The sequence below is a fragment of the Anolis sagrei genome, chromosome 5 (assembly GCF_037176765.1).
Source record: "Anolis sagrei isolate rAnoSag1 chromosome 5, rAnoSag1.mat, whole genome shotgun sequence".
NCBI classification, from domain to species: Eukaryota; Metazoa; Chordata; class Lepidosauria; order Squamata; family Dactyloidae; genus Anolis; species Anolis sagrei.
The window spans coordinates 173,060,721-173,076,793 of NC_090025.1; the positions used below are offsets into that span (position 1 = coordinate 173,060,721).

At 41.8% G+C, this 16,073-nt stretch overlaps 1 protein-coding gene across 2 annotated transcripts in view; it reads right to left on the minus strand.

The window, feature by feature from the left end:
- Window positions 1-15,049, minus strand: part of LOC132775834 (cystine/glutamate transporter-like) — a 47,122-nt gene extending 32,073 nt beyond the window's left edge. Inside the window, exon 1 of one of the 2 annotated variants that reach the window (XM_067469244.1) lies at window positions 14,956-15,049. The gene's annotated coding sequence lies outside the window, so the exon portion shown is untranslated. Of the gene's footprint in view, window positions 1-5,255; window positions 5,412-14,955 lie in introns of those variants that run through there. The other variant, XM_067469243.1, reaches the window with a different exon arrangement.
- Between the last annotated feature and the right edge of the window lie 1,024 nt (window positions 15,050-16,073).

A 16,073-nucleotide genomic window follows, 5' to 3' on the forward strand; every position in this document is an offset into this window, starting at 1 on the left:
TGACCTAAGTTCACTGGAGAGGATGTTCTAAAGGCAGGAGGGCATCACCGAAAAAGACCTGTCTCTCGTCCCCGCCAAACACGTTTGTGAAGAAGGCGAGATCAAGAGCAGGGCCTCCCCAGACGATCTTAAAGTCTGAGGCGGGACGTAGAGGGAGATACGTTTAGACAAGTAAGCTGGGCCAGAACCATATAGGGCTTTATAGTTAGCAATCAGGCTCCAACCCTCTGAACCCAGTTGGGGTTTCTGAGTGCATTACAGTAATCCAAATAAGATGTGCCCAAGACTTGCGTTACTGAAGCCATATCTGACTTCTCCAGGAATGGACACATTTGGTGCACTAGCTTTAACTGTTTCAATGCACTCCGGGTCCCAACAAAAATTAGACCTAGTATTGCCATTCCTCTCCCAAACAAAGATCTGTCTTCAACACAGGCATGTAGCCGGGGGGGGGGGGGGGGGGGGGCTTGAGGGGCTTCACCCCCCCCCCCCCGAAATTCTCATGGTGGTCCGCGAGAAGGCCCTACTGGTACATTATTTTAACTGTTATGTTTATTCATATCATGATCTGATCACCATGCTCAATATATCCCATATGCATGGGGGTATTGGGGAAACAATACAAAAGGTTTGCTAGGGTAGACCTTCTTTCACTCAGACTCAGCCCCCCTCCCACCCACCCCTGAATCAAAATCCTGGCTACGGGCCTGCTCAACATAAATCTTTTCTTGCCCGAAGTTCCATGAGATGAGAGCAAAAGGAGCACGCAGAAATATAATGAAAATATCTCATCCAAATCACATTCGCTCTAAAGAGTTTCCACTGGTACTGGTGAGCTGGGCAATTGTGGGTTTAAGAGATGGGTGGACAACGTGCAGACCTGGAGCTGTTGCTGAATGGCTTAGCTGGCATTCCAGTGGTGAGAGATAATGGGATTTGTAGTTCAGCAACTTCTGGAACTATGCCAACTCCTTGCTACAACTTCCATCTGACCCATATCTAGTGGTGAATGATGATTCAAGAAACTCTGGGACCTAAAAGTCTGCTGTTTCAATCTCCATTTTCTATCCCCATATGCCAGAGATGTTAGTCAAAATTAAGCATCCTTTTGGCTTGGTGCAGGTAACTTCACAATGAGGGAATCAATATTTCTGGTGCTCTCAAACTGATGTTCCCAGACATAGAACGTTCTTTTCTATTCCGGAAACAAGGATGGAGACCAAATGAGAAACTTTGACTCTCTCATCCTGCAACTGTTTTTTTAGCTGTGTCGAAGAAAACAAAAATAAAGCTTAGCAACCCCTGCAGAGTTACAATATTTTAACAAACAACAGATTCCTCTAAGATTCTTGTGCCTTTAACTGCTTCAACCCCAATGATCAACACTTTTTATTCTATAAGGCGTGAAATGTCATAGCCTCTCTGAAGTAATTTGTTTGTATTCCCCATTGTGAATGATATACTGGATTTAGGTTTTAAAAAAACTCAAGAAATTCCATTGGTTGGTCATACATGGTTGTTAAAGGGTACGGTTAGAAAATATCTATGGAAGGCGAATGGGGATTATACATTCTCCAACTGCTTTGAACTACAGTTCTCATAAACTTCAGTCAGTAGTGCAGAATGATGGGTCAAACATGACTAGAAGGATTCTGGTTACTTATTACATATAATATCACATCTGGTTTGGTCCTTAGACCAGGAGGAGGATGTAATGCTGTCAAAACACGTCAGGACATGAATTGTTGTGTTGCGTTGTTATCTAAGTATCCCATGGCATCCCATTATGGCACACATACTATCTAAAACAATCTTCTCTCTTCTTAGGTGATCCCTCGTTGGACGAGTAAGATGGTCTTCCTTGATGACTATTTTTGTGGGTTTGTAGGTGGCTGTGGAGCCCTATTCTTGACCCGCAACTTCTCCCACAGTGAAGGCATTGGTTTCCAGGTGGAAGGCGGTCCGGGTCGGGGTTGGCTTGATGCGCCTTCCTCCTGGCACGTTTCTCTCTAAAACAATAAGGCAATGTGTCTATGTCTATCTCACAGCAGCCATGATGACATTGAATAGCCTTGCAGCTTCAAGGCTTTGGCTGCTTCCTGCCTAGGGGAATCCTTTGTTGAATTCCTTTCAAAATTGGGTCCTTCTGTTAAATACAGACAAGAGAAGTAGCTAATTTGGGTGCTTCATAGTGAGCTAAAGTGGCTACTGATGCCCATGAGGATTAGTAGGGTAAGTTGGCCAATGGAAGGGAAGCCAAAGTCAACTACTTAATTCTGGTTCTGGCTTCTTTCTTTCCCCAGTCAGTGATACTGCAGTTCAACTCCATAGCATCTAACAGAACAGAAGAATTGGAGCATTTGTTTGGTAAGTGCCTTGTATAGGGATGATGGTAAAACCCATGCTAAATAATATTTTTCGTTACAAATCTGAAAAAAGTATCTCACTATCCCCAAAGCCAAGCTTATCTAAATATTTTCAAATAATACAGGTCCTGAAATTATTTCATTCCTTCTGCTAGAGCAGCAACATTTCACTAACTGTCACACTTCTGTTATCATATATTTTAAAATTGTATGCTAATGCTTTTATATCAAGCCACCCTCCTCAAATCTGGGGAGAAGGGTGAGGTCCCGCTGTTAACCCCAGCTTCTGCCAACCTAGCAGTTCAAAAACATGCAAATGTGAGTAGAGCAATAGGTACTGCTCCGGTGGGGAGGTAACGGTGCTCCATGCAGTCATGCCAGCCACATGGCCTTGGAGGTGTGTAAAGCCAATGCCAGCTCTTCAGCTTAGAAATGGAGATGAGCACCAACCCCCAGAGTCAGACATGACTGGACTTAATGTCAGGGTTTACCGTTACCTTTACCTAGTAGTATACCAAACTCTTCTAAGAAAGTGGCGAATCACCATTAAATGAACTTGACACATTCTTTCTTGATGGTATCACTCTTTTGGTGGTGGCTTTAGCCTATAAAGCCCTAAACGGTTCTGGCCCTGCTTACCTCTCCGAATGCATCTCCACCTATGAACCGACCAGAACATTAAGATCGTCTGGGGAGGCCCTGCTCTCGATCCCGCCTGCGTCACAGGTGCGCTTGGCGGGGACGAGAGACAGGGCCTTCTCAGTGGTGGCCCCTCGGCTATGGAATGCCCTACCGGCAGACATCAGACAGGCACCTTCGCTGCTGACGTTTCGGAGAATGGTTAAGACCTGGCTTTATGAACAAGCGTTTGGTTAAGCAGTGCAACCAATCATAGGAAGACGGTAAATGGAACATAGGAATGGCACAAGGATTATGAGAACGGATCTGATTTCAACTGAGGCGTTATGTTATGTCTGTTTTGTTGATCTGTCTTGTTGATTGTTAACTGTTGTGGATTGATGCTGTTGATCCTGTTTGTTGCATTGTTATGTTTTAATTGCACTGACACTGTTTGATAATTGTACCATGTAAACCGCATTGAGTCGCCTGTCAAGGGCTGAAAAATGCGGTATAGAAATAAAGCAAATAAAATAAATAATAATAATAAATTTTGTCACTTGCATTGGGATGTTCTGCATTATTTTTCCTTTTTTGTACAACTTCATAAATGCCACTTAGGGTGCATCTACATTGTAGAATAAATGCAGCTTAACACCACTTTAACTGCCGTGACTTGGTGCTATGGAATACTGGAATATGTAGTTTGGTAAGGCACCAAATCTCTTTTATTGTCGAAGGCTTTAATGGCCGGAATCAATGGGTAGTTGTAGATTTTTTGGGGCTATATGGCCATGGTCTAGAGGCATTCTCTCTGACGTTTCACCTGCATCTATGGCAAGCAGCCTCAGAGAATGCTTGCCATAGATGCAGGCGAAATGTCAGGAGAGAATGCCTCTAGACCATGGCCATATAGCTCGAAAAAAACCTACAACAACCCAACTCTCTTTTGCTAAATACCTTGTAAAATTACACTTCCCATGATTCCCCAGGGCATTGAACCATTGCAGTTAAATTCTGGCCAAATTATATTAATTCTAAAGTGCAGATGCATTCTTAATAGTCATTCATATTTCTCAGAGTTATGAAGCAAATCTTCAAAAAAGAATACATTGACTAAAGCAAAGACTTAAATTCAAAACAGGGTTTTCTTCAACTTCTTATACTAAACAATCAATAGTTGAACACCATGTTTTGAAGTAGAGAGCACCAGTACATGCTGATCTCATGGATGTTTATTCAAAAGTAAATACCACTGAGCTGAGAGAAGTTCATGGTCCAAATGTGGGATGGCTCACTCTGTCAATTGTTGAATGAAGCCCCTCCTTTGCTCAGGGCCCTTCCAGACAGCCCTATATCCCAGAATATCAAGGCAGAAAATTCCACATTATTTGAGGGTGGACTCAGATAGCCCAGTTCAAAGCAGATATTGTGGGATTTTCTGCCTTGATGTTCTGGGACTCAGGGCTGTGTGGAAGGACCCTCAGATCATGGCTTGCCCCAACCCTAAATAACTGGGCACAACAGTGCAGTTTTAACATCACTCATGAAAATGCCATTTTAGGATGAGTTCCCTTTGCTTTATGGATTACTCGAGCCCTAAATAACTGTACATAGCATTGAACTTTAACCTCACTCATAAAAATGGACTATGACAAACTACCATTTAGCTGGGATTACCTTACTTGCTTACTTAGGCGATCCCTCATTGTCCGAGTAGGATTGTCTTCCAAGATCGGTGTACTGGCGGTGGGTACGTAGGTGGCTGTGGAGCCCTATTCTTGATCTGCATCTTCTCCCACAGTGAGGACATTGGTTTCCAGGTAGAAAGCGGTCCCAGTTGGGGTTGGCTTGATGCGCCTTCCTCTTGGCACGTTTCTCTCTTTCGCCCTCCATTTGTGCCTCTTCAAATTCTACAGCACTTCTGGTCCCAGCTGACCTCCAGCTGGAGCACTCAAGGGCCAGGGCTTCCCAGTTCTCAGGATTGCCAACCAACCAGGAATAGCAATGCCATTCTACGCCCTTAACAACAACATTAACTACTACATGAACATAAGCATAATCAAATTGCAATTTAAAAAGTAGGATCAGAAGCTGGCAGGGAAGGAAGGAAGGAAGGAAGGAAGGAAGGAAGGAAGGAAGGAAGGAAGGAAGGAAGGAAAGTCTGCCTTGTTTATATTGAGCAATCTGTCAAATGTAACTTGGTAACAAATGTTATGTACATTCAGGGAGTTTCTTCAGGAATTCTTCAAGATTTTCAAAACCACTCACCTTCCGTTGCAGAGATCCCGTGTACAAGGAGTCACTCACTTGGCACAATATCTTAATTCTCCTTCGAATCAAGCCTCCTCCTCTGAATGGATTCTCTACTGGGTGCCTCTCTACAGCTGGTCTCTTAGCACAGCTGTTGTCCATTTATTTTCCAAAAAAAATTAACCTAAAAGCATAAGTTGTAGCTAAGAGAACATACTTTATTTTTTAACCCCATGCAGCTTTATGATCCTTATTTTCTGCTTCCCAAGTTATTATTTTTAGGTTGAGCTACACACAACATGCTGTTTTTCCTCCAAACAGGAAAACAATGTAGAAATAACAAAATAACTGGACAGAAATAGTTTTGAAGTGTTTATTATAAGAAACTTGATATTACATTACACAAACTTAACCAAGAGTTTTCCAGGCTGTGTGGCCATGTTCCAGAAGCATTCTCTCCCGAGTTTCACCTGCATCTGTGGCAGGCATCGTCAGAGGTTGTGAGGCTTGTTAGTAACTAGGAAAATGGGGTTTATGTATCTGTGAAATGTCCAAAGTGGGAGAAAGAACAAAATTTGGCTACCAGTATTAAAATGAACACAATCTGGCTGTCAGTATTTTAAAAATTATAAAATCATAGCAGTAAATAAAGAACAACACTCAAAAATAGGGGAATTCTAGACAAGAACCAATCAGGGCCAGCTAATTACCTCCCAACAAAGGATTCCCCCAGGTCAGGCATGTAACCGAGGGGGGGGCTTAAGGGGCTTCAGCCCCCCCCCCCCCCGAAATTTTCATGGTGGCCCATGAGAAGGCTGTTATGTTTATTCATATCATGATCCGATCGCCATGCTCAATAACCCTCAATATATCCCATATGCATGGGGGTATTGGGGTAATGATACAAAAGGTTTGCTAGGGTAGACCCTCTTTCACTCAGACTCAGCCCCCCCCCCCCCCCAAATCAAACTCAGCTCCCCCTGAATCAAAATCCTGGCTAAGGGCCTGTCTCAGGTAGTAAGAAGCCACACCTTGAAAACTGCAAGGCCATTAAATGCTAATCAAGGTGGCCGATTGAAACATCCGCACCTACCTCCGACAGACAAGAGTTCTTTCTCCCAGCCTGGACATTCCACAGATATATAAACTCCATTTTCCTAGTTCCTAACAGACCTCACAACCTCTGAGGATGCCTGCTATAGATGTAGGTGAAACATCAGGAGAGAATGCTTCTGGAACATGGCCATACAGCCCGGAAAACTCACAACAACCCAGTGATTCCAGCCATGAAAGCCTTTGACAATACTTAACCAAGAGTTTTTCTGACTGAACCCAGTCAAGGTTATTTACAATAAAATATCTATCGGATGAGGGGTAGTTTACAGCCTTCTATCATATTCTCTCCAAATGCATAATACACCTCACATAAGAAAAGAAAACACTAATTCAAGAGTGCAAGTTTTGTTATAGAATTAGAATTAGAGGCAGAAGATATGCCTCTAATGGTTAAATTGAGTTTTTTAAAAGTAGACTTTGGACTTTATTTCAGGAGGCAGGCAAACCAGTCACAGCCCTTTCCCATTCATAAAAAAAACACTTACTTTTTGTGTCTACCATTTGCTTCCGATGTAGAATTGTGGTGTAGAGAAAGTTCTACTCTTTGCAGCATTCTAGGAACATTAACGAGTAAAGCTGTCTGAAAGGATAGATAAATACAGATTTCTTGTTTGATTGATAGATGATGAAATTGAAGTAAAGCACCATGAAATTGCTCAGCAAAATGCAACAGGGTGTACTGAAAAGTGCCAAGGACGTTGGCTCCGGAATGCTTACTTGTTAATCCCTTATTCTATTTTTGCCAATACGCTGTTGGATCAGATTGCTACAACATCAGGATCCCCCCTTCTTTTCCTCAGTTTAGATCTATAATTTTCTAGAGAAATTATCTAGACAGATCAGAGGTAATATTCAAGTTGACTAATTATTGATCATCAGGCTGAAAAGAAAAATAGCCCTTGTTCAATCCCTTGCTGGGGAATTCGTTGAAATCTTTTAAATCTATCCAGTTCTGATTCGTACTTTCCAGCACACATGTTTACGTCCCACCTTTCTTCCAATGGGCTAAAGGTGATGTGTATGGATCAAAGCAGTGTACCTGTTTTCATTCCTCCATGCTTTATCTTCACAACAACACTGTAAAGTAGGCTAGACATGTGTATCTACAGCACTGGTTCTCAACCTTCCTAATGCTGTGACCCCTAATGCCAGTGACCCCCAACCATAAAATTAGTTTTGTTGCTACTTCACAACTGTAATTTTGCTACTGTTATGAATTGTAATGTAAATATCTGATATGCTTGATTTATTTTTAATCACTGGACAAAATTTGGCACAAATACCCGATACGTCCAAATTTCAATACTGGTGGGGAGATTGATTTTGTCATTAGTTGCTGGGATTTATAGTTCACCTACAATCAAAGAGCACTCTAAATTCCACTAATAACTGAAGTGAAACAAACTTGACACACAGAACTCCCATGACCAACAGAAAATACTGGAAGGGTTTGGTGGGCATTGAGTTTTGGAGTTGTAGTTCACCTAAGTTCAGAGAGCACTGTGGACTCAAACAATGGTGGATCTGGACCAAGCTTGGCATGAATACACAATATTCCAAAATGTGAATACTGGTGGAGTTTGGGGAAAATATACCTTGATATTTGGAAGTTGTAGTTGTTGGAATGTATAGAATTGGACAAAACTTCTCACACTAAACCCCCATGACCAACAGAAAATACTGTGTTTTCTGATGGTCTTTGGCAACCCCTCTGATACCTCCCTCACAACCTCTCCATGATTCCCAACTTCCAGGTTGGGAAACACTGATCTACACTGTAGAATTAATACAGTTTGATATCACTTTAAGTACAGTGGTTCACTGCTTGGTATTCGTGGCTTGGCAGAGAAGGGATTCCAGAGCATTGATCTAGGGCAATTAAAGTGGTGCCAAACTGCATTAATTCTACAGTGTAGATGGACCCACAAAGCGAGTAACTGGCCCAAGACTATATACTGAGTTTCATTGGAGACTTGAGCCTAGATCTCCTGCGTCTCTAACTGCATCACAATATGGGCTCTCACTGGCTCCTGAAGGCACCACAGCATTGTCAGATCATTTGCCAATGAACTAAATTAAGACATAAAAAACCATATAATTACAGCTCAGAGTAAGCAAACCTTTCTTTTAGGACACTTACATAGGAAGTCAGCCAGCTCCCATAGGTGAATGCCCAGTATGCCAGCCAAGTTTGTAACAAGGAAAAAAGAAAAGGAATGTTTGACCTATGGGAAAGAGTTGTTGTTTTAGCATGGCCAATAGTAGGTCAGAGTTGACTGTATCCTCATGCATGTTAGAGGGCAAATTCAGCACTCCCCGAGCACGAGGAGCTAAAAAAAAAACACAAACCAAGAGCTCCTTTGAAGTCCAGTTCCTTTGGTGGAGGCACCTGGTTAAAAGGAGGGGGCTACAGGATGTTAATATCGTTGCGTTGGAAGAGACCTCGTGGGCCATCCAGTCCAACGCCCTGCTGAGAAGCAGAAAAATTGCATTCAAAGCACCCTCAAGAGATGGCCATCCGGCTTCTTCTTAAAAGCCTCCAAAGAAGGAACCTTCACCAAACTCTGGGGTGAATGTTTGACCTATGACTGCTGAACAGCTCTCACAGTCAGGAAGTTCTTCCTAATGTTCAGGTGGAATCTCCTTTCCTATAATTTGAAGCCATTGTTCCATGTCTTAGTCTCCAGAGCAACAGAAAACAAGCTTGCTCCCTCCTCCCTATGACTTCCCCTCACATCTATGGAGATTCTCTTGAAGAAGCTTCAGAGTCTGGAAAAGTTCCCTTTAAGACTATATCTCTAAGACATGGCCATTGTTTGGCCATTATTTGGCAAGTTGATTAATTCAACCACTTCAGTGGTCATTAGCAGAGTTGTTGCCAAGACACCCAACTAGGCAATCCTCTTGATGCCTCTCCAGAACCCAGAAAGGTCTTTTCAGTTAAACGTTGTTTGAAGTATTAAAGAGTTGGCTGGAAAACTAGATCAAGGTCGGAGGGCAATCTTCTCAACTTGTCCTACCCTAAAGAAAGGTATTGATAAGGATCTGTGAATCAACACCCAAAGGACGAAAGCAGCCACGGGAGCAGCTGATGGCAAAACCGTTTATTTGAATGGTCATTTAATGAATGACACTATTTTATTACAAATGATATTTTTACAATATTATTGCCTTCTTGTCATTTTAAACTATTCACTTTAACTACCAGTAGTTTGTTTGAGGTTGACATAGTTTTTGGATTGTTTCGTTTCCAAGAGATGTAATTGTTATTGTGTGCTTTTATGCCATTTCCAACTTATCTTGACCCTAAAGTGAACCTCTCACAGAATTTTCTTGGCAAAATTGGTATGTGGAGATGTGGGGGTGTGTGTGCTATTGCCAACTTCTTCAGAGACTGAGAAAGTTGCCCAGAATCACTGAATAGGTTTCCATGGTGGAGCAGAGAAGGTACAGGGTCAAGTGGGTATGAGCCCTGATGCCACAACAAGAAGGAGAATAAATAAGAAAATGCATAGACTATGTGCACACACCCTGAAAAGTCTTTGCAAGTGACAGCAATAAATACATTTGTGTAAACTGCAAAAAGCTGCTGCTTTACTAGTTGGGCAGGAAATTTACACCCAGCGTTTTTTGTCTTGTCCATCAAAACTGGAGAATTGGCACCCTGATTTCCCACCTGGAAATGACCCTTGAAAACTGGAGGCTTAGGGCCAGGCCCTCAGATTGGCAGCTCTATGACATTCAAAGCCTTAAATAACTTCTTAGTAGTAGATGGACCAACTCAAATATGCTGCTTTGAGATTCTAGGACAGGCATGGGCAAATGTTGGCCCTCCAGGTATTTTGGACTTCAACTCCCACAACTCTCGGTAGGCTGTTAGGAATTGTGGGAGTTACAGTCCAAAACAACTAGATAGCCAAAGTTTGCCCATACCTGTTCTAGGATGTCAGGCAGGCTATTGATGTTTTAATTAATACACCGTACTGTAATTACTCGTGATGGTATGTCAGTATTAAGCCATCACCACATTGGTCATTGTGATGTTTAATTTATTTATCGTGTCAGAAGCAAATTGTGTTTTTAAATACATTAAATATAATGTATTTAAAAACACAAACAAAGTTAAAATTTGGCATTATGCTAAATGTCCTTTGACTGGAAGATGCCACTGGTCCTCCATTGAGAAGATCCTCCATTGGCCACTGGTATTGTTGTGAGAAGGTCCTCCACCGTGCATGTGGCAGGGCTCAGGCTGCATTGTAGTAGGTGGTCTGTGGTTTGCTCTTCTCCACACTCGCATGTCATGGACTCCACTTTGTAGCCCCATTTCCTAAGATTGGCTCTACATCTTGTGGTGCCAAAGTGCAGTCTGTTCAGTGCCTTCCAGGTCACCCAATCTTCTGTGTGCCCAGGGGGGAGTCTCTCATTCTGTAACAGCCATTGATTGAGGTTTCGGTTTTTTACCTGCCACTTTTGAACTCTCGCTTGCTGAGATGTTCCTGTGAGTATCTCTGTAGATCTTAGGAAGCTATTTCTTGATTTAAGGCATTGGCTTGCTGGCTTATATCCAAACAGAGGATGGGCTGGAGATGTCAATGACTTGGTCCTTTCATTACAGGCTGCTACATTCCTATGGATGTCAGGTGGTGCAATACTGGTTAAACAGTAAAATTTCTTCAGTGGTGTTGGGAGTAGACATCCTGTGATAATGCGGCATGTCTCATTAAGAGTCACGTCCATAGTTTTGACGTGATATGATGTATTCCACACTGGGCATACGTATTCAGCAGCACAGTAGAAAAGCGCAAGGGCGGATGCCTTCACTGTGTGATCCCCAGTCAGCTTTCCTATATTATTTCTGGCACCCACTTTTTGGTTGATAGTCAAGCAGTGCTTCTTGTAAGTCAGAGCACCATCCAGGGTAACGTCCAAGTATTTTGGTGTGCTACAATGTTCCAGTGGGATTCCTTCCCTCCTCAGAGCTTGAGATGCTTGTCTGTTCTTAAGAGTTAACAGCTGTGAATGTTTATAATTTCTTTGTATGAAGAAGATTGCCTTTTCATTTATGGTGAGATGTATTCCACACTAGGCATGCATATTCTTCAGCAGAGTAGCAAAGCGCAAGGGCAGATGTCTTCACTATGTCTGGTTGTGATCCTCAGGTTATGCCAGATAGCTTTTATATAATATTATTTCTAGCTGTTGATGTTGAAGATTTAATTGATTGCATAACTTATTGCATTTCTTGTTGTTTTTCCAATACTCTATTTCACCTTATTTTTGAGGACAATTTTTTAAAATCAGTTTAAAGGATTTAAACAGTTTGTTGTTAATACTGTTAATATTTAATTCTGTTTTACTGTATTTTTTTAGGTTTTCAATTGTGTTGCATTCGTTTTGTTGAGCCACTTGGAGTCTCTGTTGTAGAGAGAAAAAGCAGGGTATGGATCAACATAATAACAATTCAGGATTAATAAGTGAATAGCGTAGAACTCAGACAAAATGCCTCCGAAAACAAACTTTGAATAGTAAATTTTGAGAAAAGTGGAAAGTCAGTCCATTAACCACTTTTGTTTATTACTTTGCTGTTAAAAAGTAACCTCATTAAACGCTTGTTACTTCCCAAAGTAACTAATTGCTTGTAACTATATTATTCATGTGACTTTTTATTTCCACTCTCTTCTTAGTTCTGCATTTCCAGCAGCACTCTGGTTTCACCTCCTGTCTATGTTTATTTTGGACCTTCTTTCTCCCTCCATTGGACTTTGAGGCTTCTTTGTTGCTGTTGTGTATGAACATAATTGTTATCCTTAAGGGCAGATACCTTTAGTGAGAGCAAATAAAACACAGAGAGAGAAAGAGATGTAAATAGAGCACCACACAGGGCAGGCATGGAAGTTGCATGATAAGCAGGCAGGAGAATTTGCCAGCCGCAAGAGGCCACTGATGGTAATTGGGTTTAATAAAGGATTAAATTGCTGGAGGACTAATAACTTCATGAGCAGTTACGTCTGTTAAGAGAAAAAGATCATTGCGTTGTATGTTGAGGGTCTAATACAATCTCCATGGGTGGGTGCCCAATAAACATTTTCTTCCTTTCTCTATTGCTTGGCACAATAGGACAGGTCAGCCCTACAGAATTCCTGTTGTTCAGGGGAAGTAATATTTTCTGACATGTGGGCAAAACACTACTTATTTATTTTCTCCCACCCACTACTTAAACAGGTAGGTTTGCTTTGCCACCCACTGACAAGTCTTCATAATACAGACCTCGGTTCAGAATAGATTAGAGAGCCTCTAATAGCCAGATTCCTGTGGATAGCTATGTGTGTCTGCTGTCATGAAAGCAACAAACATTAGCAAATAAATTGTAGCATAAGTTTTACAGGCCAGAATCCACTTAGTTCACTGTGTGAAGCAGTTTCCTTCGGTGACTATAGATGGAGATAAATTACAAAGAAAATGTATGTGGAGTGAAAAAGCAAACTATCCAACAGAAGAAGTTGTGTTACTTTAATAAACTCAGTTACAGGGATGCAAGAAACAGAAATCAATAAACAACGTTGTAGGGAGCACAATCAAGTGCAAAAGCAGGGCTGCAGTTACATGTTAAGGAAACAACAATAATGACTACATATTATTTACACAAATTTGAAGTGGCTAAATAGGACATTAACATTAATCTATATAAATAAAAATGCAATGTTTGTTTGTGGGATTAACATAACTCAAAAACCACTGGGTGAATTGACACCAAATTTGGACACAATACACCTATCAGGCCAATGAGTGACCATCACTCACAAAAACACTGGAAAACACAGCAGAAGAGACTTAAACAGCAAAAAAAACCAAAAATTACATTACAACACATGCACAAAACCACATATATGCACATATACAGAAATATATATACATATATATACACACAAAACATATATACACAGACTGGACCACAGCAACGTTTGGCAGGGGATGGCTAGTTCAAACATAAATTGACATGTAGACTTTAATGAAGAAATCAAAAGACCAGGGAACTTATCACACAATGATGCAATCTGTTTATATCGGTATGCATCACATATTTTGAGGACTGGATGCATACTGTATTGAGATGGGATGCATACTCTCCCTGTCACACCTGATTATTGTGATTCTTGAGATTTGAAAATACTGCACTTGGACTCATCACACCATGGAAGGCTGGCTCCTCCCAATCCATTTGAATACCTCCCTACATCGCTTTTAAGACCTTATCACATTAGTCTTCAGCCTTGCCCTACAACACTTTCAGAATGGAGCCAAAGGAGCCCATCACATGACTCAGAGCTACTTCTGGCAGGACTCCATCCTGCAAGCATCATAGGATGGAGTCCTGAAAACACAGGAGGCTTCCTGTGTTCTCATCCAGTAAGCCAGGGAAGGTGCAGGGGAAGTCAGGCAGCAACACTTTCCCCCATGAGATGGTGATGCAGGTGATGCGGGGTGTGCGTTGACATTGTCTCCCACTGCCTGTTGGGTTTTCCCCACTGCCCCACAGATGCCCCCACTTTCTCCCTGCTTGAGGACCTCCATCTGAAGAGGTATCTAAATTATTTTTTCTAATATTGCACAGTGATGTAGCCTGGAAGACCTGAACAACAATTCTTGTGAGATTTTAGCCAATGGAATGTATATTGATTTTTCCAACTGCACTTCAAAACATATACGTATATATAAAAAAAAACATTAGAACCCCATATGCAATTACTCAATTTCTGTGATGTGTTGCAGATGAAAGACTGGAGGAAACATTATGTGACATGACGCATTAGGAATTGTGTTCAAAGACTCTAAAAAATGGAGTACATTCCATGTGATAAGATCCTAAGACTTGGAAGACCAGCTATGAAGGAACGAGATATGATTCTCAAGAGTAAAGGTATATCATTCAAAGTCAGAATCACCCAGTCCATAGTATTTCATAGTTCTATGTCTAATCGTAAAAAAAAATCAACTCATTTGAAGTGTAAAGCTGGAAAAGAGTTGGCAAATACTTAGACCACTAAAGTTAATAGGTCGTAGAGTAAATCAATCTTGAGCTCTCAGTAGAAGCTAAAATGACCTTTTGCAAAAGCATCAATGTTATGATTCATAAGAAAGATGATTATGTGTGTGTGTGTGTGTGTGTGTGTGTTCTGTTTGTTTTTAGTGACCTCATAAATCAAAAACCGCTGGATGAATTGCCACCAAATTTGGCCACAAGACACCTACTAATCCAAGGAGTGACCATCACTCAAAAAAACACCATAAATAGCAAAAGGGACTTTAACCCCCCCCCCCTCCCCCCGTAAAGGAAAACCAACGGACTAACCATCTGTAGTGAGCTGGCCATCCCTGCCGGTGCCGAGTGAGGAAAAGAGGGAAAGAAGGAAGGAGAGCAGGAAAAGGGGAAGGAAGGAAGGAAGGAAGGAAGGAAGGAAGGAAGGAAGGAAGGAAGGAAAGTCTGCCTTGTTTATATTGAGCAATTTGTCAAATGTAACTTGGTAACAAACGTTATGTACATTCAGGGAATTTCTTCAGGAATCTTGAAGAATTCTTCAAGGTTTTCGAAACCACTCACCTTCTGTTGCAGAGATCCCGTGTACAAGGAGTCACTCACTTGGCACAATATCTTAATTCTCCTTCGAATCAAGCCTCCTCCTCTGAATAGATTCTCTACTGAAATAGAGAAAGTGGGGAGGAAAGGAAGAAAAGAGAGAAGAAAGGATGGGACCAAAGAGCAAAGGAATCAATATTTATTTGTTTGTCGTGTCAGGGCAACCAGTCAATTATATTACATTTCTAACAGAACAAAGCAAACAAACAGACAAAATACAAAATTTGTGAGTTTGGTAGTTGATTAAATGTCCTTTGACCAGTAGATGGCCACTTCTATGCTTCTGGTGTTGCTGCAAGGAGGTCCTCCATTGTGCATGTGGCAGGGCTCAGGTTGCATTGCAGCAGGTGGTCAGTGGTTTGCTCCTCTCCACACTCGCATGTCGTGGATTCCACTTTGTAGCCCAATTTCTTCAGGTTGGCTCTGCATCTTGTGGTGCCAGAGCGCAGTCTGTTCAGCGCCTTTCAAGTTGCCCAGTTTTTTGTGTGCCCAGGAGGGAGTCCCTCATTTGGTATCAGCCATTGGTTGAAGTGCTGGGTTTGGGCCTGCCACTTTTGGACTCTCGCTTGCTGAGGTGTTCCAGCGAGTGTCTCTGTAGATCTTAGAAAACTATTTCTAGATTTAAGTCATTGGCTGATACCCAAACAGGGGATTAGCTGGAGATGTCTCTGCCTTGGTCCTTTCACTATTGGCTGCTACTTCCCAGCAGATGTCAGGTGGTGCAATACCGGCTAAGCAGTGTAATTTCTCCAGTGGTGTAGGGCGCAGACACCCGTGATAAGGAAGCAATGAAAGAAATAGGTAGAGAAGGAAGAAAGGAGAGAAAGAGGAAGGGAAAGAAAAAGGGGGCAAGGAATAGATAGGTACCTCTCTTTCATAATAGTCCAGACAGCTACCTCTACTTCAAAAATTCTTTCTATAGGCCACTGCAATGTGTGGCAGGGCATGGCTAGTGCTTAGTAAAGTCGGAGACAGTAGGAAGAGAGGAAGAGTGCATTCAAGGTGAATTGACTCAATCAAGGAAGCCATAGTGCTGAGTTTGCAGGACCTGAGCATATATGTTATGACTGTGACTTCAAATG